This window comes from Dreissena polymorpha, chromosome 11 (assembly GCF_020536995.1).
Source record: "Dreissena polymorpha isolate Duluth1 chromosome 11, UMN_Dpol_1.0, whole genome shotgun sequence".
Taxonomy (NCBI): Eukaryota; Metazoa; Mollusca; class Bivalvia; order Myida; family Dreissenidae; genus Dreissena; species Dreissena polymorpha.
Window position 1 is genome coordinate 67,589,788 of NC_068365.1, and position 22,676 is coordinate 67,612,463.

The window sequence follows — 22,676 nt, forward strand, 5'->3', positions numbered from 1 at the left end:
AGGCTTCAATGTTGCTTATACTATGACATGTTCATACAATGCCATTTTTATTAAAATATATGCCAAATTTAATGAAATAGACTTGAAAATGTGTGTCGCCAGGTACCAAGTAAGAAAAAAATCAGCATTTTTATGTAGGGTCTTCCCACGGTAAAATTAGTTGTGCCCAAAATAATAATAGATGAATGTATATTAGGCTTCAATGTTGCTTATACTATGACTACTGGTTCATAAGATGCCATTGCTCAATTAATTATTTTCACAATTTTCAACAGTCACAACTCATTTGTTCACAATTTTGTAAAGAGTGCAACTTATTTTTCCATAATTGTCAAGATTGCGAGGCTCATTTTTTTTAAAAATCTTCAACATTGCGCGACTCATATTTCACAATTTTCAACAATGCGAGACACTTTTTTTCACAATTTTTAAAAGTTTGCGACTGATATTTAAGGAATATTAAACAATGCGCGACATATTTTTTCACAATGTTGAATAGTCACCACCAATTTTTCTAACTTTGAACATTGCGCGACTCATGTTTCCACAATATGAACAGTGTGCACCTAATGTTTTCACAAAATTAGGCGGCAGAGGTTGCTGCACAAAGATAAAAAAGCCCACTGCCAGAAATTTTATCCAAAAAATAGCCACATGGCTTATTGGAGCTAAACAACCCTTTCTACGTTCAACAAGCACACAGACCAATGACAGTAGGACTACTGGCACTGACCGTTGGTTCATCAGATTGAAAATCGATTATTTCTATAAAAAAATTGGTACGAAAAAATATGTGGGTACGAAAAAAAAAATTGGGGTACGAAAACAAATTTTAGTACGAAAAAAAGGGTACGAACAAAATAAGGGTACGAAAAACTATTTGGATACGAAAAAAATGGGTACAAATAAAAAATAATGTACGAAAAAATTTGGGTTTAAAAAAAAATTAGTACGAACAAATGGTTACGAAAAAAATTTGGTACGAATTACAATGTTTTTTTTTATTGAAAACAAATAAGAGTATGAAAAAATATAGGAAACGAAAAAAAATAGGGTACGAAAAAAAAGGGTACGAATAAAAATTTGGGTCCGAAAAAATTTGGGTATAAAACAAATTTGGGTACGAAATAAAATGGGTACGAAAAAAAAATCGGGTACGAAAAAAATTGGGACGAAAAACATTTGGGTACGAACAAATTGGGTACAAAAAAAAATTTGGTACGAAAAATATTGGGTACGAAAAAAAAATGGTTACGAAAAAAATGGGTACGAAAAAAATGGGTACGAAAACAAAACTGGGTACGAAAACAAAATTGGGTACAAAAAAAGTTTGGGTTTGAAAAACATTTTGGTACCAAAAAATGGGTACGAAAAAAAAATTGGGTACAAACACATTAGGGTACAAAAAACATTTGGGTACGAAAAAAATGGTAATGAAAAAAAAGGGGTACGAAAAAATTTGGGTACGAAAAAAAATGGGCTCGAAAAAAATGGGTACGACAAAAATATGGGTACGAAATATTTTGGGTACGAAAAAAAATATTTAAAATCAAATTTGAATTATCTAGCGCGTGAATTGTCTCCTGGGGTTGCTATTAACGCTACATGTACTTCCGGCCAAGCCACGTGTTTATAGCGATTGCGCAATAAAAAACACTACTTTTTCGTCATTTTATCAAAAACTACATTTTTCCAAGAAATGACGAATATGCCATCGTGTAGATCGCGTTCTGGTCCATATACATGTCAATTTTCAGCAAAAGTTATCGGCCAGTTTCCAATAGAGTTAAATCGCGGCTATTACTAGGAGCTTAACGAATTTTAGTCGTCATTATCATTCGTTCAATTGAACATCATCAATAGATGACGTCCAATATATCACTCATTCCATACGAAAAAAATGCAGGTATGAAAATTTTGGGTTCGAAAAAATTATGCCAAAACAAATTGGGTAGGAAAAAAAAATTGGTAAGAAAAATATGTGTACGGAAAAAAAATGTGGGTACGAAAATTTTGATTACGAACAATTTATGCCCACAATTTTTGGTACGAAAAAAATGTGGGCATGCCTTTTATTCTTTCACATATGTGCAAATCATTTAATTCAATTGCAAAACATGGCAAAGTTATGTCTGAGACATGAATGTTCACGAAGTTTAATGGCAAAATTTGACTATCGACCTCTAGGTGTGACATTTAAATTTGTTGTATAAAGACGGATGTTAAACGCGACACTTAAGTTTTATTTAACAGGCTATTCGTAAATTTATTTTAACCATTTTGGAAACTTAAAACTTGTCAAATCATACACAACTGTTCTTGAATTCCTGCTAAAACTGTCCGCTTTTAGGGTATCTTTCATTTGAAGTAAGTTTATTTTTTTGCGAAAATCCGGTTAAGTCGTAAAGTGTCATCCTTGATTAGCCAGTGTGCAATGCACAAGCTAGTCTGGGAAGAAACTTTACGCACATGCATTAAGCATGGTCGTCCCAGTGCGCAGCTTCATGTACTTCCAATTGAAATGCGTTGCTTAAAAGCGGTATCCGGTTACATCAGGAATGGTGTCCCAAACATATAAAATATGTTAAAGTTTTTCTTACGGTAAAACAAATTTGTTTTAATCTTAGCATTTTATGACATCTATGAATAGCCATTATGAATATTATTTAAATTTAGGATACATTAGATAGGAATCAAGTTGATACGATAAAATCATTTGGTATTCTTGAGAATTCGCGGATGACGAACATTAAGGAAGAGGTACTAGTACGACTTTTTTTCTCTTTTTATAGAAGCCTCATTCTGGATAAAAAATGTGATTATTGCATGTGTCGTTCCAGACTAGCATATGCAGTCCGCACTGGCTAATCAGGGACAACTCATTGCGCATAAACTAGATTTTCGTTAAGAAAATATTTCCTTTAAAGTGATTATATGGACATTTTTCACTGTTGAATTGAGCTGAAGAGAATTAACAGGTCAAAAGAGTTATTTAAAAAAAAGGTAACTGACCAATTATTTACAACTCATCTTGCTACCAGTTGTTTTAAAAAAAGTATATATTATATTCGATATTTTACATGACTCACCCGAGCCGAAATGATCAAAAACAAAATTGTGTCTAAATGTCGTATGAACGAATCTGCATACAAACTACATTAAAACTCACATCGTACATCAAATCATTTCTGTCGTCAAAACGAAAGTACGGTTGATTTTAAAATGCATTTTTTTCTATTTCTGGGAAATTGTTTAGTATGTTGATGCTGCATTAACAAATATAAGTGTATATGAAGTGAAAACACCAAAAAATAAACAACGGTTGCGATAGACACCTATAAACTGTTAGATACCCATAATATCACTTTAAACAACATACTTCCATAAAAGCGGAAAACCATAGTCCCTTATTAACCAGGTTAATGTATTTCAACCAGTTTTCCAAGATCGAGGATCATTTTCTTTAAAAAAAAACTATTTGTTGATATACATCATTCGTTTGATTTTCTACAATACATCATATACATCTATGAACATATACATACACATACTTGTGTTATATAATTCTTTAGTTTTACCATAGATTGTCCGCAACGGTAGTTTTCGCGTTTACGCCATAAACAGATCAACAATTTTGGAAGTCTTCATAAAAAAGCCATATAAAATCAGTAACAGTTCGATACATTTCATTTTCGCTCTGGGAAAAGAGGCTTAATACAGGGAACCGTTTCAATAAACATCGTAGTACACATTTACGATACGATACATTTTTCGAAGATACATAATTGCTTAAGTCCATATCATATGATTTTAAATATTCAGTACTTAATTAATTACATTGGCATCTCAAGCGCCGCATATATTTGACGAGCATGGCGAGTTAGTTCGTCTACTTATTAAGATTACAAAATTCTCTCGTAAGTTCAAATTGTCGTACGATCGTTTATGAAACGGAGCATAAAGTGTCCTCACGTAATAGCCTGTGCATTCCGATAAAATTTGATTTCGATTGTATTGATTTATTTCAAAGGCAGTCTCTTCTTAGCAAAAATGAGTTAAGGAGGAAAGTGTTGTCCCATATTAGCCTGTGCACATTGCAAGGGTTAATCTTTGACGCCACACTTCGCACATGTATTAAACCCCGTTTTCCCAGATAAAGTCTCATTTTCAAATTCAAAACTGTGACATGCGTCGTGGCAACGACTTACTCTCCATAGTTTTTGTTCAAATACCTTTATTGGGAAAACCACAACTTGGGCCCTTGTTTTAATATTTATCATATTGGTGTAAGTTTCAATCTATTTACATAAAATTTCCAGAATGTCAACCATCACAGAAGACGTCGGTTGCTACGACCAACGTGGTTGCGATGACAACGCGTCCCGTAATCACTCGCCACGTGTAGAGCCACCAAAAGACACAACTGCTGTGAAAACTAGAAGGTTTTACCAGTTCTTTTACCCCTTCGAATTGGATAGCTATTCATTTGCTTATATCCGTCAGTGCATGTCGCACGCCAACCGGGATCAAAACTGAAAGGTAAAGGTCACACTAAGAGATCAAAGTTCAAACATGGGCATTAAACTGCATGTCTAGACTGTAATTCATTCTGGAAGTTGTAGTCATTTTGCCGCTAAAACGCTATGGTGTGACAATTTGCGTGCGCCATACACACATTCTTTGCTAATAGCTCACCGTCACACCTACAAATCAGATTTCAATTATTGGCATGATTAATTACACGCAGTTTGTAAAAACGGCTTAACAACGTTGCTGATTTGGTGGCTAACGGTCAGTTGTTGAACGCGTTCTGAAATGAATACGTCATTCAACAGGGGCATTTTTTTGTAAATTTTGTAAATTCACATATTTCAGCAGGCATCATTAAGAGCGGTCGAGATAGCTCTAAGGTTGTTGGTCGACCTAGGGATCTCTGCAGCCTCCATGTTTGCGAAAGTTTACCCGTGTATTTATGTATATTGTAAATTTCGTACATTTTGTGGCGGGCAGCATTGAGAGCGGTCGGCATTGTCGGGTATAGCACAGGCTAATCAGGGACGACACGTCCGCCTAAACTTGATGTTTGCTAAGAAGAGACTTCCTTTAATCGAAAAAAAGACAACAATAAAAGCGGAAACTGTACGCACAGCTATTAAGCCCCGTTTTCCTAGAGCGCAGCGTATATCTTTCATGCATATTTGTAGGTCGAAGCGGGCCACATTGACAGCGGTCGCTAGTGTTCTAAGGACGTTGTTCGCAAAAGGATTCTCTATAGCCGTCCCGTTTGCGATTTGTACAGACTTCGATAATACAAGTGAGTAAAAAGCATTTCCTATAAGCAAAACACTTTTAATAAATAATAAATTCTAACAAAACAGCTAAAAAATGATTCTATATTTTGCATAAATTGCATGATTAAAAAAAAACGTTGTAATATGTAAATATTTATTTTTTGCATGTGTTCTCTATTCATCGTCAAATGTTCGGCTTAAGTATATATATATATAGGATGTGTCACGAGTTGTCATATCATACCATATTTTATTAAACGAGTTCAGGATTTTTTTTAGTAATCGAGCCTTTGGCGAGCTAAGTTACGAATTTCCTGGACGAGTTTAATAAAATATGGTATGATATGAAAACGAGTGTCAGATCTTTTTTATCACATGCTTTTAAATGTGCAAATTAAAAAAATATTTACGAAAACATAATGATAAATCCCAAATGCTGTTTACATTTCGTGACGTCATTTGACGTTGAAACGTCATTTCAGCAAAATAACAACATGCGATTGGTCAATAAACGAAAACTAAGCCAATGAAAACGCTCTTAAAAAGTATATTACACTTGTGTAAGATAAAGATATTCGTAAAGGTTATACTATAATGAGATGACGTCACGTCCGGTTAACATCAACAACTTTTTAATTCTTTTAAAATAAAATAAATAATTCATATTTTCAAATGTAAAATACGCATTTTTTGGATTCAGACGGGATTAAAATACAGCAAATTCACAAATTCTACATGTATTACATTTTAATTGGACAACTACCTGGATTATATGCGCGAATGTGATTTATATTGGACTCTATGCTGGATTATAATGAAGCGCAACGTCAAAATAACAAAATAACAAAAGAAAACAAAGAAACAGCAACGAAAGTGATTCTAACGTGAGCAAAATACATCAACAGAGGGACCCGACCGATACCGGTGATTTGGCATCTACAGGTACTATCTTTATTCACGAGGATCCCGTGCTACATACCTCGGCGTTATCGACAAATAAATCTACAATCTCCACGCAGAGTTGTCGTTCCTTGCTCTCACATACAACTCTGAATAAGGCTCAGCACGCCATTTTGTCTACCAAATAGCTAAAACCGAACAAACGCATACAATGTATATTTGTGTGGGTATTTAAGATCGCATGCATTTAATTAAGAAATACGACTTTTAAATCTACGATAAATCGTGCAAAAACTTGTGAGTTTTAATGCAACTCTTTGGAACTATTTTATTGCCCATTTACACAGATGTAATCATTCCACGCACTTCACAAATGTAAACAATTGTACATATTTTTTATTGAGTGACGTTAGGCATTGTTTCGACGTATTTATGTATGTTGGTTTCTTAACATAAAAAACATATCAATTTTATAATAATAAATTAAGACTGATATAAGATATCATGGTATGAGATGGTTTTCTTTAATGCAGTTAATGCAATGTAAACGTCGTGCAAGAGATTGTTTAGTATACTGTAACCTCAATGATGAACGCTTGGAATGATCATGACATGAATGAGACGCTTTCATAACAATAGTCCGTTCTTAGCCCAACACAGAGGTGAATGTAATGAGACCGTCGTGCAAGAGATTGATAAATCTACAGAAGCGAGAATTGAATAGGTGGTCTGTGACCTAAAGAGGCATTGTTTATTTACATTAGTGTTTTCTTCGGACAATCGTCTGATGTCGGTCAGTCAAGTGTTTCACTTCTTTTTATTTATGGTTTTTGAGTTATAAGGCAACGACAAAACGCAATCATGAACACTGTGAAGATAGCTTTTATGTTTATATTATATTCATGTCGATTCATTGTTGAATACGATTCTTATGACTTTCAAGTGCACCAGTACCCGGCCGGTTATATTTCGGACTGTGTCAACATTCTACCTGTCAACGATGGACAACATCTGTATTTTAACACATTCATCAACTTTTCCGTGTCTAACAGAAAACAACCATCGTATGCAATAGAACGAAGAGACAGTTTTTATCCTATATGTTTATTGCTGTGTGGAGATGTCCATCCATGTCCCGGCCCCACTGAAAATGATTCTACCACAAGCGGCTATGAAGTGTTTAATAAACGTGGACTTCATTTTCTTCACATAAATTCAAGAAGTCTACTACAAAAATTACATGAAATTGATTCTGTAGCTCGACGTTCCAAGGCTGCATGTATTTGTGTCTCTGAAACCTGGCTAGATGACTCTGTTCCAGATTCGGAAGTAAATATCAACAACTACTCTATTCAGCGAAGGGATCGAAACAGACATGGCGGTGGTGTTTGTATATACGTCAGGAAGGACTTATCCTATAATATTCGTTCCGATTTGAATCGCGATGATCTTGAAGCAATTTGGATTGACATTTTATTACCAAAATCTAAACCTATTTTATGTGGTGCTTTGTATAGACCTCCTTTACAACAGAACTTTTATACCAGTCTAGAATCTTTGTGCTCTTCATGCAATGATTGTTTAGAACATGAATCTATTTTACTGGGTAATTTTAACACTGATGTGTCCACGAACAAATGTAATACTCTTTTAAAGTGTTTCAAATCATTTATTAATATGTTTCATTACAAACAACTGAGTTCAGAACCAACTAGAACTTGTTCTACCATTGAAACCATAATTGATTTGATATTGGTTTCTAATAATGACAACATTACTCAGTCAGGTGTAATTCACACTTCCTTTAGTGATCATAGTTTAATATTTTGTACTAGGAAAGTTAGTAAAATTCCTATGAGTTCTCATAACAACGTTACTTTAAGATCTTTAAAAGATTTTCAGGCAAGTCTTTTAGCCATTGACTGGACTCCTGTTCTGTTATGTGATAGTGTTAATGAAGCTTGGTGTATTTTTAAACATCTTTTTTTATCTGTGATAGACAACATAGCTCCTGTAAAACAGACTAGAATTAAGCTTTTCAATAACATTGCAACTAAAACAATCTTCTGGCACTTCGTCATGTTCGCGGATATGAGTTTAGAGTTGGAAAAATGATAATGTCTATTCAATTGTTCTATTTTGAGACAATACTAACATATTTAATACATATTGTGTATTTTTCATTAAACATTAAAATAAATATTGCAGAAAAAGTGTCGATATTGCTTATATTCGTCAATATCCGCATTTTTCGGTCATATCCGCGGATATGAGTCGTATACGCATTTTAGACGGACCGCTTTTTACCCGGGATACTCGGGGTACCTACCCGAATGGGAGACAACTTCTTTAGTTAAGAAAAAAACGAAAAAAGTCCATCCGATATATGTAAATTTATTGAACCAAAGTACAAATACTGAATTGATCGAACCGTTATTAATCTCCCGCAGAAAGTCATAACATCATAAGAAACTCATAATAACGTTTAGAATCAAAATATAAAAATTCAAGTTATAAATCGAAGATTCCAAAGTAAATATCAGATTCAATATATATGTACTTTTTATGAAAAAGAAAAAAAAATAAGTACGGGATTCAAAGGTACTAGGAAACTCCGGGCGTCTCACTTTTGGATAACAAAAAGGGCTGATATATCTATCTGGCTTTCAATGACGTTATAATATTGAACTCGACTTAAATCACGAGCCGCGTTCGAGGAAAACGGGGTTTAATGCATGTGCTGCGCATGTGCAGGCTACACAGTCTAATCATGGACGACACTTTTCGCCTTAACTAGATTTTCGGTTATAAATTAATTTAATAAAAGTGTCGCCCCTGATGAGCCTGTGTGAACTGCAGAGTCTGATCTGGGACGACATTTTACGCAAATGCATTGATCTCAGTCATCTCAGAGCGAGACACATATATTAAACAGTGATGCTTATTAAATTTCGAGGAGGAAGAGTTTCGATGCATTACAGGCATTGCGTCACCGGGGCGCGGCGGTGTGACAGAACCCCGGACTGTCCGGTTGTCACTTACGAGTGGTACGTCTATAATAAGACCACCACGCATCGACCTGTGTAAGGAGGTATCAATATCAATCTTTAATACGATCACCATCTCGCGTCCTGTGTTAAGTATCAATTTCACGCCTGTAATACAACCAACACCGCTCGGCTTGTGTAAGTCGTTTGTATTAAACTCCTATAATCCATTTACAACAACCAACCCTCGGCCAGAGGGAGGGTTGTATCACGCGGTTGTTATTCGATAACCACACGTCAACCTGCATAGGCATTTTAAACTCGGCTGACAGCCAGTTCTTCGGCCTGTATTTATAACTGGCCTGAACTATGACCGCCATCTCTCGGCCTGTGCTGGGCATGTTAATTCTGTGTATGCCGAAGTAGGTAGATGCACGATGTATATATGTAGATATTTACGAGTAGTACGATATTTCTTAATATTGTTCAACGAAAAATCGTCCAACTGTATTGTAAGCAATATTACTCAGAGACAATGTAAAGATGACTGATACGTCTTAATAATTTCTTGCTAATTTCTGTATGAAAGCATTTAAAATTAGAGCCGAAAATATATCGAGAATAGTTTTTCCTCAGAATTGAAATTGTGTATATGATATCTAACTGTCTTTTTTTTTTCAACTAAAGATTCTGAACGTCAACTTATGTTTTTAAAAAAATAATAAAGAACCTTCTCTTACATATTATATTCTCACAAAAAAGATACGAAAGTAAAAATTCATAAACAAAATTGTTGTTATTATGACGCACGTGTATTTATTATTGTTTTATTGTTATTTTGACGATGCGCACACTTCAATGTTAATCACACGAGTAATATACAGTCAACAGCAAATATTATTACTCTAACACACAGTTTCATGTGGAAGCGTTCTTAAGATTTCCCCAAATACACTTGTTCTACTCACGAAACGGACTCGAAAGCTTTTAAACTAACCGCAGCCTGTAAGAGATATGTCACGTTTTAACTTACCTCTGGCAAGATGCGACGTGGTCACTTGGTGACACAACTGACCGGAAATGACGACGTGTTTGGTCCTATTTGGGGCGACAACCGGACTCACACTGAGGCTACTGACGTCTGCAGATCGCTGCATATGGAGTGAGTACGAGTGGGTTAAAGTATACGGAGTACGAGTGGGTTATTGTATACGGAGTGGGTACGAGTGGGTTACTGTACACATAGTGAGTACGAGTGGGTTACTGTATACGAAATGAGTACGAGTGGGTCACTGTATACGGAGAGAGTACGAGTGGGTTATTCCATACGAAGTGAGTACGAGTGGGTTATTCCATACGAAGTGAATACGAGTGGGTTACTGTATACGGAGTGAGTTCGAGTGGGTTACTGTATACGGAGTGAGTACGAGTGGGTTACTGTATATGGAGTGAGTACGAGTGGGTTACTGTATACGGAGTGAGTACGAGTAGGTTACTGTATACGGAGTGAGTACGAGTGGGTTACTGTATACGGAGTGAGTACGAGTGGGTTACCGTATACGGAGTGAGTACGAGTGGGTTACCGTATACGGAGTGAGTACGAGTGGGTTACTGTATACGGAGTGAGTACGAGTGGGTTACCGTATACGGAGTGAGTACGAGTGGGTTAATGTATACGGAGTGAGTACGAGTGGGTTACTGTATACGGAATGAGTACGAGTGGGTTACTGTTTACGGAGTGAGTACGAGTGGGTTACCGTATACGGAGTGAGTACGAGTGGGTTACTGTTCACGCATTTATATACGTCGGCATGATATTTCGTTTTAAAAAATGACCTTTCGTGGAGAACTTCATTCGCGGATTTATTATTTTGTAGAAAAAACAGAACTGGCGTCGTTTTTCAATGTGTTTATGTTAAATTCGTAGATCAGTCCACCTAAAAAATCAACAAAAATTATTACCACACACATAGTAATGATCCTACAGTATTTCATAGATAAAGAATTTCGTGTATGTATATATTGTGAAACACTCATCGAAGATGACTTTCATTTGATGTTAATATGTCCTCTGTATGCTAATCTTTGTTCTATGTATATACCATTGCACTATTTTCAACATCGAACTGTAGAGAAAATCTATGATTTGATGTCTACTGATAATGAAAAGTTAATACGAAATATTGCTATGTAAATATATAACTAATTTAGAGAGAACTCAGTTGATTGAAATGAACAGATAATAATGTTCATATTATCATACTCATATTGTATTGTAATGACCATAACCTCATGCTGTGTATTATTATTTTGATGATGTATATATTGTGTTTGGGCCGGAGGCCATATATGCAAATAAACTATTGAATTGAATTAAATTATTTAAAAAAACGAGTACATGTAAACCGAGTATAATTATAATATGTACGTGAGCGCTTTGTTTTAGAAAACACTTATGGTTTTATTGTAATATTAATGATTAAAGGCCAAGTCGCCCGAATGTAATTATCTGCAATTGTCTAATTTCACGAATTTGCTTGTTAGTTTGTAAGTAAAACGATTCATTATGTTTGTAGTCGAAAGCGCTCAGTGCGAGTGGAACACAGGAGCCTCGCTCTGGGAAAATGTGGCTGAATGCATGTGCTTAAAGTGTCGTCCAAGATTAGCATGTGAAGTCCGCAGAGGTTTATCATGGATGGCACTTTACGCCTTGACTTGAGATTTGCAAAGAAGAGAATCATTTAAACGAAAATACAATAAAAGCCAAACGGGTCGTTCCTGATTAGCCTCTGCGGACTGCACGTGCTAATATGGGACGACACTTTACGCACATGCATTAAGCCCGGATTTCTCAGAGCGAAGCTCGCATACTTCTCTGTAGTCTTGGTACGAATTCAGTCAACTTATTTGATTTACTCCTGAGGCATAACGAGCAAGCGCGTGTACAGAATATATACTATCATAGTTTGGCCTTCATAACAAGTCACTTTTTCGCTGGTAAAATATAACTGTAAATCGCTGGTTTCAAATAGGTTGACGGTTTTCGATTGTTACTCATAAAGCCAAATTAAACTTATTATTGTCGTTAGTTTCGTTGTGAAAACATGTAAAAACAAATAAACAAGCATTATATTTTGTTATAAAGCCATGACAAACTAAGCACAGAGGCCTTTAAGAAAAAGAATGCATACACTTTATAATATACATATATTTTTTTCTTAATAAGGTCCCTGTATTACTAAGTGGGGAAGAATTTGAGCTTACTTCGTATTTTGTTTGCCCTCGTTTAAGTTTTCAAGGAACACGCTACGCTTATGTCAACACTATGTTCGGACAAAGATTTGGTGACGTCATGTTGTGGCACGTGAAGTGCCATGGAAACGAGACGAACCTAGGTCAGCGCTGGTCACGTGGTATTTGCCCGGACATGGAAGTGTGCGGTCATGATCAGGACGCAAGCGTTCCGTGCGGTGAGTGGATTGTCAATGTGTGTGCGTTTCTCATTTTATGATGTTCTTCCGCGCCAGAGGCTGAATTATGTGAATACACTGAGTGCGTCCTAGCACTACTATCTAATATACTAACGAGACACACGAAAGTTGGGACGAGTTATAGCTACACTATCCAGCTATTGAGTTGTTATTGAAAGATTATACATTTGGGGAGGTATTGTTGTGTGTAGGGGGGGGGGGGCGGAAACGTCATATGGCGGCATGGTGACCACCAACCAAACTCACATGCTTCCGGGAACGGAGATCGAACCTGTGTCGTTCAGATGAGAAGCGCGTATAACAACCACTGCGCTAACCGGACAGCCGCGATCAAATTGTTAAATGACGGATAAAGAGTATCAGTGATCTGAGTTATAATTTTATCCTGCCTCAGTTGCAAACATTGACCAAATAAAGCAGGGTCGGAAAACTAGTTGATATCCGGCAGTACATCACGTGACCGTGATCTAACCGTAAGTATGTATTCATACGCGCCAATTAACATGTTCTAATATTTGACCTTTGAAATTTATTGGGACGCATCATGAAAGTTATCGTAATATTATATATCATCATTTTTATCTTCTTAAAAATATATTACCGAACCAGACTTCAGTATTTATCATGTTCATTTACTTGATTACGCAATTTATGACGTATCTAGTGTGACGTCATTCCTCTGACAAAACATACTATCTAGTTTCTCTCGGGATTTTAGGGACAACAATTTTGACGTGGTGGTTTTAACAGTATTTTTTAATATTTAAAAGCATTGAACGAATCATAAACGATTTTCGGAGTGTGTGTTTGTCATTCATAAGTGTTAACTTCGATAGGAATAAAATAATTCGCTACGACAGGATTACGGTTTCGTTAATCGGGTTTTGAGTCAGAATGGTTAGCATTCGATACAAACGCTATCAAAAAAGAGTGTGGTTTAAAATACATTCCGATAATAGAGATGGAAAAACAGAAAATGGATTCCGACAAAGGGATGGAAAAACAGACAATGAATGTGTATATCGTTGTACATTTATTGTTATAAGCAATGGATTAAAGTTGTCATTAAGGTAAATAAAATATAGTTTTTGTTTTGCTGATGCATTTTGATTTCATTTTTTTACCAAGAAAAATATCACATTCTCGATTCGTTTTTTATTTCTTCTCTTAATAGTTTCGATAGGAAAGTATTAAAAGGAACAGTTTAATGTGGAACTATTTTTAGCGTGACACAATCGGTAGTTATTCGGTCGTCAGGAATGTAGGAGGCCCGACAAGAATAATTATATTGTTATGTAAATTAATCATTTGTCTTTGATAAAATGTGTCAACGGCATGAAGCAAGATAAATCGAATACATGGTTGGTGCCGAGATGGAGAAAGTTTATCCGGTTCGGCCCGAAAAAGAAAAATAGGGCTCGCTACAGCTCGCCCAATTTTCTTTTTCTAAGCCTCACCGGATAAACTTTCTCCATCTTGGCACCAACCATGTATTCTCTATATATCTTTTCAGTGACTCGTATAATCAACGTTGTCCGACTCAAATTGTGTGACGTCAATATGTACGTCACTTCGTTAAAATGTGATCTAATTTGCCAGATCAAAAATGTTAGAATGCAGCATTAACCGCATACCATTAAACTAGCAAGAACATATCCTCTTAGATGATATTGGTCATGTACTCATATGTAGATATTTGTTTAAGCGTAACCTGTGGGCAAACAATATTTTATTTCAGAACCTAGACTAGAGATTGCACGTTTTTTTTTCAGATGAAACGCTCAATGAGTCTGTTGTATCTAGCACGCCGATTCCGAAAATAAGAGGCTTAAACAACGGGCCGTGTAAAAAATAATGATGTCTTTGTTATAGTTTAAAATAAAAGCATACAGCACAAAGAAAATGTTCTCATGAAATGCGAATGGCATCGAGTCAAAGGGAACCAAATTTATATGATCATTTGCAAAAGCGTTCATGAATGTATATGTTGTCTCTCTAACAAAGGATTTTAAAACGCGGTATCACATCGAAAACAAACACTGGTCTTATACATATATTTTGCACATATATTTGTGATGTATAATTGTACTTAATCAAATTCATCATTTATTTCTTTGCAATGACGATTTTATTGCGCATTTTTAATAATAATAGTTATAATTATTATTTTTAGTTATATTATTATATTGTTGTTTTAGATTAAGCATGGTTCTCTCTACTCGATGTTTATAGTTTATTGAGACAATCAAATTTTTGATTTTTTGAAGTAAAAAAAATTGTATAATCCGCGGTTAATCTCGTGGCAGTACGTGTCTGGAAGGCCTAGTGTAAGTGAACCAAGCGCGGCCGGCGGTGTGCGACTATATTCTATATTTCATATCGTTGTAATTCTTTCTACATGTAGGGTATATAATTCATACAACACTCTTAACAAATGTTTAAATCATGTGAGCCTAGTTGTGGTAAAGCTGGGCTTAATGTTTGTACTTGGAGTTTCGGCCCTGATTTAACTGTACAGTCCGCACAGGCTAATCAGGGACGACACTCTCCGCCTACACTGGAATTTCGTTTAGAAGAGAACTCGTGTAAACGATAAATTCAAAAACAGCGGAAAGTATCATCACTAATAAGTCTGTGCGAACTGCACAGGTTAATCATGGATAACACATTACGCATTTGTATTAAGCCCAGTTTTCCCAGAATGCGACTAATTTTAGCGGGCAATACGGAGATCGACTGTGTGAACATACAGTGCCTACCCAGTGTCAACTGTTTCGTCAACACGAGCGACTGTTGCTATGACTTCACCGACCCCTCAGTCAGGAGGGTGTGGGGCAGTCCCGTGGGTGTGGAAGGACCACAGTGAGCACTATTCAATAAGCCGCGTTCTGGAAACACTGGGATTTGCTTTCGGGGTTAAAGATGTGGTTTGTTCATTGCGAAAATTTAGTTCAGGCGGAAAATATTCTTCCTGATTAGCATATGCGGATTACACTTTGCCTACATGCATTAAGTCCGGTCTTTCCATGATTGAACGCCAACCAGATTGGTTTTTCTTAACGCAATAGTGTTATTATTATGAATTGTTTGATTCGCATCGTGTCTCTTAGATATATTATAATAAGTTGGGATATGGGTTTATATCTTCTTTGTCTGAACTTTTAAGCAAGTGTGTCCGTATGTAGGTCAGAAAATAATCCAGTATGTATACAGTTTAAAAAGGGTTTAAATGGGGCCTTCAAAATTATCATCTCAATTAGTTAGTCTTTGTTGATTCATATTAGTAAGTTATGTTAGATGCTTTATAGTAATTGATTCAGTATTTTATGGACATAGAATGTCGGTACAAGTGTTATGTCAATAATATAAATAGTGCTCACAATATTTATACTCAATAACTAATATTATATATATATATATATATATATATATATTATATATATATATATATATATATATATATATATATATATATATATATATATATATATATATAATATTAGTTATTGAGTATATATATATATATGCATATTATAAGTTAAGAGACTATGTTTAGAATTCAACGCGCATCGTACTTCAAACTCTGCTATATTTATACTTAATCAATAATATTACGTTATATATACAAATGCATATTATACGTTAAGAGACTTTGTTTACAATTCGACTCGTATTGTCCTTCAAACCATACTCTGTTAACAGGTCGACTCGTATCGTTGGGATTGTTTCAGTGTACGTTATTTTGCAACAAACCGTAAGCGGAGTCTAATGTTGTGATAGAAGTTCCGGATATTCCAAGAAATATTTCAGTAAAATGCATGTTAATAATACAAAAATATTGTATACATTATGACGCACAGTTCAACACATTATTTTGTGCAAGAGGGAAAAGTCCAAAACTATGTTTAGGTTCGGTAAATTTTGCATGAAATGTGTAAAATATTTAATCAGAAGCATGATAGCTACACTGAGCTCAAAATCACATGTGACGTCAATAAGATTATAAACTCTATACTTGAATAAATATATTTAAATTGTTTTAACACTTCTTCCTGCTCGCCGATCCCTCGACCGGAAGTAGCGGCGACAACGCATCGGTGGAACTGAGGTTAGAATATGCAGTGAACATGGGAATCGTCTCATTGTGTTCATGTTCGCCGGGAAATCAAAAAGTACATTAAATGTATAAGTCACGTCAAAGTGTTTCAAGATTGTGAAAACATCAATAATAGTAAAATCATAATGTGTCGTTTTGTCATAATAAATCGCGCGAAGTTTGATTATTGAATGCTGCGCAATGAAAAAGAACAACTGCACTGAATTTGATTTTAAACAAATGCATCTTTATTTATTGCTGATGACACTTTTTGCAGATTATATATTTTAATATCATACATATTATCGAATCTGAAACAAGCGGCACTTAAAAATGAAATATGTGCCGTGCATACGGATATTGAGTTCTTTAATATCGTTCTGGCGTATTGGCGAGTTTTACACGACAACGCACCACAACGACACAGAATATGACAAATGTCATGCATGCCGTTTAGGCGTCCCTAGTGTGTTTATGGCGGGTATTTTGGTCATTCAGTCGTGTTGGCGATTTAAATCGTCACCGACACGACAACGAGCCAAACAGACAAATATACCCACACAAATGACACAACGAACGAACGAACAAAATGCATACTTTTCGTAATTGCGCCCTTTTTGTCGTTCAGGCGGCTAATGGTATTGACTTTCAGGTCTTCTTGACAAACGCGACAACCGATGGCCTGATATGGTCGTCTGAGGAGGCGTATTTCTTGCTCAATATCTGGCAGAGCACATGCGCGGATCTTACAGATCAAGTGACCAGAAGTGTCGTGGAAATACTTGCATCGCGTGGTGATAAACCGTCCGGGTAGACGACTTCCGGGTAGAAGAAAGACTTCAACTCATTATCATTTCAATTAACGATTATATGTGTTTTTTTTTAACTCGACAACATTAACTGATACACACCTGTATGCAAACATACATTAGTTTTTGTTTTGGAATCAAAGATTAAAATATAAACCGGTATATGAATTACCATAACTTGCGACTATGTTATCATTTATTTCATGAAGAACGTGCACGAACAAAGCCGAGCATTCATATAGGACCGAATAGAATAATGCCGAAGTAAACTACATGTAGCAAGAAAGTCAATGTATCACGATTGCCAACCTCACGAAATAAACAACATAAGCACATTAAATCCAACAATGGTTATTTCATTTAAGTAATAATGTTTGATAAGTATGTGATTTCATGAGGATTTCAAGAAGTCAGCGTTGTTTGTATCAACAACATACAGTGGGATTTAAGCTTATTTATTCATTCAAGGGATTAATTGTGAACTTCCTGCCTTATAAAGTTCACAAGTGTCTGGTTTATGTTTGCGAGCTATATGAACGATAGTTATGGGAAAACCGGGCTTAATGTACGTGCATAAACTGTCGTTCCAGATTAGCCTGTTAAGCCCGAACAGATTAACCAGGTACGACACTTTCCGCCTAAACTGGTTTTGAGTCGAGAAGAGAACTTTAAACGAAAAATCCCATCAAAACGAAAAGTGTTGTCCCTTATTAGCTTGAATCACACCATAATTTATCATATGAGCCTCGTTCTGATAAAGCTGGGCTTAATACAAGTGCGTAAAGTGTCATCCCAGATTAGCCTGTGCAGTTTGTACATGCCAATCAGGGACGACGCTTTCCGTTTAAACAGTGTGTTCGCAAAGGAGAGACGTCCTTTAAACAAAAACTTCCATAAAAACGGAAACTGTCGTACCGGATTAGCATATGTGGACTGCACAGGTTTATCTGGTACGACACCTTACGCATATGCTCTAAGCTCAGTTTTCCCAGGACGAGGCTCAAATGCTTCCGCTTTAAGTTTACCGCCCATGGTGGTATCCCTGAGTAAGAGGAACACAACTGAAACTTTTTCTGATCAGGCGGCATACGACTTTGAGCGCAGGAACTGCGGGTACCCTGCCGAGGTAAAACAAATTGTATATTTAGATTTTTATACTGATCTTTCGTCAATATTTTGATATGTAGATCACAAATGTATTGCGAAAATATATCAATATTTTAGCTGAGTATATAACCACATTCAATACTTGTATTAACGGTGACAAAGTGGCGCATACTTGTTTTATTAATGTACGTTTAATTCTAAAGCTAAATGTGTTTATATACAACTTGACAGCCTTAAATGAAACAGAAATTATATAAAATGGTTAAAAATAAATAGCTAATAATATAAATGTAATAACGCAGGCCAAACATTTGATAAACCTCGTTCTAATAAATAGGTATGCATACATGCGCATAATGTTTTTTCCGGCTTAGTATGTGCAGTACAATGTACACTGTATTTTCGTTAAGAGACTTCCTTAAAACTGAAAATTCCATAAAAGCGATCACTATCGTCCCTGATAAGCCTTTGCGGACTGCACATGCTTGTCTGGAATACCACTACGCACAATCATAAAGCCAAGTTTGCACAGAAACGTTGCAGCATTTAACATCCAAATGCTGTGCAAGAGAAATGTGGTGACCTCAAAATCCACAGGTCAAAAGCTGTGACACCAAAGACGACAAGTCATATGTTGTAACACCAAAAAAAAAACAGCCCAGTCAAATTATATGACACCACAAACCGTTCAGTCAAATGTCATGACAACACAAAAAGTCAAATCTCGTGACACTACAAACCGTTAAGTTAAATGTCTTGATACCACAAACGGTTAAAAAAATGTCGTGACACTTCAAACCGTTCAGACAAAGGTCGTGGCACTACAAACCGGCTAGTCAAATGGTATGACACTACAACTCGTTCAGTCAAACTTCGCGACACTAAACATTGTTCAAGCAAACTTCGCAACACTACAAACCGTCCAGTCAAATCTCGTGACACAACAAACCATTCAGTCAAATGTCGTGACACTACAAACCGGCAAGTCAAATGTTGTGACATTACAAACGTTCAGTCAAACTTCGCGACACCACAGACCATCCATTCAAATGTCGTGATACCACAAACCGTCCAGTCAAATCTCGTGACACCACAAACAGTTCAGTCAAATGTCACGACACTTCAATCGGTTTTGTCAAATGATGTGAAACAACAAACCGTCCTGCCAAATGCTGTGACAACACAGACCGCCCATTGTGATTCAGTGACAACACACACGTTTTTACACAACATTGATATTAAAAAGAGATTTTACTATTTAGATAATCTTAACTAGTATAGAGTAAACACGTGTGCTTAGAATAATTGTTTTACGAAATATCTTTATCGCTTGCATCGAGATCGAAATAACGACAGGTTTGTAGTATCTGAGTTAAGATGACAAAGTTCGACGATATAACCTTCATTGACAGATATCAAGACCACAGCGTGCGACTTTAAGACGGTGCACTACTTTTGCGACCTCCAGGCGAGCTATTTCCCACCGGAAGTTGATCAGAGTCCGAACAATTTCCGGCAGCGAAGGGGCGGCCCTTATTTCCGGTTTGTGGGTTTTGTTTAATTGTTACTTTATTTCACCAAGTTGGCTTTTTAAGAATCAATGTCTATTTTTGTATTACGATTTGTTATAAGCTTACATAAAAATTACATTCATCGATATCATACGATTAAATGGATTTGATATGTCGGAATATTTTTTGGGACTCATGCGTGCACGTGGTGGCATATACGTGAGCACGCAAAAGTCTTCACGTGCGCACCTGTAAGTCTTAAAGATCAAGTACTTACGTGCGCACTAACAAGACTGATTTTGCCGGAAGCACTAGCTATGACGCTTTATATGTGCCTCATTGTTCAGATGCTTACATGCTCACGTGAAGATGAACTATTATGAATGTGACACTCATGTGAACTTGTTATTCAGACAAACATGCAATATGAAAACTTTCTAAGTTGTCTGTTTAGTACATATTTCAAAAATACTTCACAACGTCGAAGAGATAAATCTAACCACGTCGGCACATTCACATCTTTACGAAAAAATGCATTGAACAATTAAAAACACTACACTAATTTTGAAGTATTTAAATACTATTGTACACGATTAATTTCCGAGTATACTGTTTAATTAAGTTGTATTTTTACGCGATTTGTACCTGTTCACAGTGCATATGGACTACTTAACCAGTTTATTTTGCTTTAAATTTTTCTGTACATTGTACTTCGTTCATTTCGTAGTTTTCGTGAATAAAACGTTTACATTTTGAATAATTTTGTTACTGTATAGGGATCTCATTCTGTCATCCTAACTGAGGCAACGATAACGTATAGCAAAACTGCTCTGGGAGAGAAGCGCTGAAGTATATGTATATAAGTCGCACTATGGGAAAACGGGGCTTAATGCATGTGTCTTAAGTGTCAACTAATAGAGGACTGCACAGGCTTATCAGGGAAGGCACTGCACTGTATTTGTATATGAAACCTGATGATTATGATGCTGATTCTGGTGCTGCGTTTGCTGCTGCTGCTGATGATGATGATGGTTATGATGATGATGTAGTTGTTGTTGTTGATGATGATGATGATGGTGATGATGATGATGATAATGATGATGATTGATGATGATGATGATGGTGATGGTGATGATGGTGATGATGGTGATGATGATGATGAAGATGATGATGTTGATGATGATGATGATGATGATGATGATGATGATGATGATGATGATGATGATGATGATGATGTTGTTGATGATGATGGTGATGATGATGATGATGATGATGATGATGATGATGATGATGATGATGATGATGATGATGATGATGATGATGATGATGATGATGATGATGATGATGATGATGATGTGAACACTATGGCCTAATACTTGTTATATACGTCACAGGAAACGTACTTCCGGTTTCACTCGACACTGCAACGGATTGTCACGATACACACATTCGAACTAACAGGCAAGCAATTACATATATATACTTTAAGTACGAGCTGGTGTGGCCTAACAATGGCCTAACACTTGTAATATACGTCACAGGAAATTAATGTAAACGTACTTTCGATTTCACTCTGGGCTTTAACGGATTGTAACGATATACATATTGGAACGAACAAGTAAGTAAAGTTATTTACTATGTGCAGTATAAAATGTATTAAAATTGTTGAATAATCCCTGCTTTATCTTTTGCTGAATCAGGATTTGTGATATTTGAACTTATATTTTCTTGTATTCGACCGTGTTCATGTAAGCGTTGTAAATATTATTTATTTGGTTGCATTCGAACATGTTAACGTTCAGATACGTGTACACGGATACTTTTCAAAATAATACAAACTGAATTAATATATTTAATGAAACACCATTACATAAGGTGTGTTGTGGCAGTTTTATTGATTTGTATTCTGATTGTTGGTATTTCTTATAATTTTTCTACATTTCCTGCATACAAGTACTATGCAAAAAATTAAAAAAATAAACAAAGGATCGCCGGCGATGTGTTGATTTTATTCGCAATCATGAAGCATGACCTTCCGCATTAAAACATTTTATTAATCATGCCAACACTACTTTACTTGCTGTAAGAAGTGAAAACTAGCAACGTTGCGGTAGTGTGTAAGCTTACGCACCACACTTTATATTAAATGAAAACAACAACGTCGATATAATGCATAACATTACATACATGTCAACGTATCCTGTTTTTATAAATGCTATACGACCGATACAACCGGTAACTAATCTTACTTTTTAGTCACATAATTAAAATTTACCTTGTTTTCAATAAATTATGTTGTAAATCATCTTGAATGTATTTCCCTCTATGCCCTCATCATGAAATAAGACACACATCTATAAGTTACTGAACTATAAGAAGAATGAAAAACCTTTTAAAAAAGTAGAATGGTTAGAAATTTATTACAGCCGACTTAATGTGAAATAAGTTCAGACGGTGAGAAAACATTCAATAAATGTTGATAGA

General features: G+C 35.8%; 2 protein-coding genes across 18 annotated transcripts in view; both read left to right on the plus strand.

The window, feature by feature from the left end:
- LOC127850612 (uncharacterized) overlaps nucleotides 1–22,676 on the plus strand; it is a 1,644,088-nt gene that overhangs the window by 1,504,411 nt on the left and 117,001 nt on the right. The gene's annotated exons all lie outside the window — the stretch shown is intronic.
- The window catches only part of LOC127850624 (uncharacterized), a 346,937-nt gene continuing 346,032 nt past the window's right edge, over nucleotides 21,772–22,676 (plus strand). The window contains exon 1 of the mRNA XM_052383800.1: nucleotides 21,772–21,810. The gene's annotated coding sequence lies outside the window, so the exon portion shown is untranslated. The remainder of the gene's footprint in view (nucleotides 21,811–22,676) is intronic.